Here is a 2,500-nt window from a genome sequence, read left to right on the forward strand (position 1 = left end):
TGATTGGCTGATGGAATCAGCCAATCAGAATCAAGTTCAATCCGATTGGCTGATCCAATCAGCCAATCAGATTGAGCTCACATTCTATTGGCTGATCGGAACAGCCAATAGAATGCGAGCTCAATCTGATTGGCTGATTGGATCAGCCAATCGGATTGAACTTGATTCTGATTGGCTGATTCCATCAGCCAATCAGAAAATTCCTACCTTAATTCTTGGATGACGTCCCTTAAAGGAACCGTCATTCGTCGGGAGACAACGGAAGAAGAGGATGGATCCGCGTCGCCTGCTTCAAGATGGACCCGCTCCGCACCGGATGGAAGAAGATTGAAGATGCCGCTTGGAGAAGATGTTTGCCGGTCCGGATGTCCTCTTCTTGCCGGATAGGAGGAAGACTTTGGAGCCTCTTCTGGACCTCTTCAGCACCGGATGATGGATCGCCAACCCCCGCTTGGGTTGGATGAAGATGTTGGAGCCAGGACGGATCGGTGAACCTGGTATGGTGAAGACAAGGTAGGAAGATCTTCAGGGGCTTAGTGTTAGGTTTATTTAAGGGGGGTTTGGGTTAGATTAGGGGTATGTGGGTGGTGGGTTGTAATGTTGGGGGGGGGGTATTGTATTTATTCTTTTACAGGCAAAAAAGCTGAAATTCTTGGGGCATGCCCCGCAAAGGGCCCTGTTCAGGGCTGGTAAGGTAAAAGAGCTTGTAACTTTTTTAATTTAGAATAGGGTAGGGAATTTTTTATTTTGGGGGGCTTTGTTATTTTATTAGGGGGCTTAGAGTAGGTGTAATTAGTTTAAAATTGTTGTAATATTTTTCTTATGTTTGTAAATATTTTTTTATTTTTTGTAACTTAGTTCTTTTTTATTTTTTGTACTTTAGCTAGTTTATTTAATTGTATTTATTTGTAGGAATTGTATTTAATTAATTTATTGATAGTGTAGTGTTAGGTTAATTGTAGGTAATTGTAGGTAGTTTATTTAATTATTTTATTGATAGGGTAGTGTTAGGTTTAATTATATCTTAGGTTAGGATTTATTTTACAGGTAAATTTGTTATTATTTTAACTAGGTAGCTATTAAATAGTTCTTAACTATTTAATAGCTATTGTACCTAGTTAAAATAATTACAAAGTTGCCTGTAAAATAAATATTAATCCTAAAATAGCTACAATGTAATTATAATTTATATTGTAGCTATATTAGGATTTATTTTACAGGTAAGTATTTAGCTTTAAATAGGAATAATTTATTTAATAAGAGTTAATTAATTTCGTTAGATGTAAATTATATTTAAGTTAGGGGGGTGTTAGTGTTAGGGTTAGACTTAGCTTTAGGGGTTAATCAATTTATTAGAATAGCGGTGAGCTCCGGTCGTCAGATTAGGGGTTAATAATTGAAGGTAGGTGTCGGCGATGTTAGGGAGGGCAGATTAGGGGTTAATACTATTTATGATAGGGTTAGTGAGGCGGGTTAGGGGTTAATAACTTTATTATAGTAGCGCTCAGGTCCGCTCGGCAGATTAGGGGTTAATAAGTGTAGGCAGGTGTCGGCGACGTTGAGGGGGGCAGATTAGGGGTTAATAAATATAATATAGGGGTCGGCGGTGTTAGGGGCAGCAGATTAGGGGTACATAGGGATAACGTAGGTGGCGGCGCTTTGCGGTCAGCAGATTAGGGGTTAATTATTGTAAGTAGCTGGCGGCGACGTTGTGGGGGGCAGGTTAGGGGTTAATAAATGTAATACAGGGGTCGGCGGGGTTAGGGGCAGCAGATTAGGGGTACATAAGTATAACGTAGGTGGCGGTCGGCAGATTAGGGGTTAAAAATTTTAATCGAGTGGCGGCGATGTGGGGGGAGCTCGGTTTAGGGGTACATAGGTAGTTTATGGGTGTTAGTGTACTTTAGGGTACAGTAGTTAAGAGCTTTATGAACCGGCGTTAGCCAGAAAGCTCTTAACTCCTGCTATTTTCAGGCGGCTGGAGTTTTGTCGTTAGAGCTCTAACGCTCACTTCAGAAACGACTCTAAATACCAGCGTTAGAAAGATCCCATTGAAAAGATAGGATACGCAAATGGCGTAGGGGGATCTGCGGTATGGAAAAGTCGCGGCTGCAAAGTGAGCGTTAGACCCTTTAATCACTGACTCCAAATACCGGCGGTAGCCTAAAACCAGCGTTAGGAGCCTCTAACGCTGGTTTTGACGGCTACCGCCGAACTCCAAATCTAGGCCTAAGTATGGTAGAGATTTATTTCTCCCTCCTTCCAATTGGCTTAGATATTCACTCAGCTCCCAGTAGTCTGTGATGTGGAATACATAAATAGGAAAACACAAATATGGAAAGGATAGTGCAACACTGTTGTACAAGTTTAAAACATATATTTATTTCATATGTAAAAAATGCTCACATTCTTCCACCTCAATCCAATATGAGGTATCAGTTAGGCATAGTAGTGCATTAAAACAGTTGCAAAAATCCAAAAAGTGAATAATCAGAAATGC

This window comes from Bombina bombina, chromosome 11 (assembly GCF_027579735.1).
Source record: "Bombina bombina isolate aBomBom1 chromosome 11, aBomBom1.pri, whole genome shotgun sequence".
In the NCBI taxonomy this organism is placed as follows: Eukaryota; Metazoa; Chordata; class Amphibia; order Anura; family Bombinatoridae; genus Bombina; species Bombina bombina.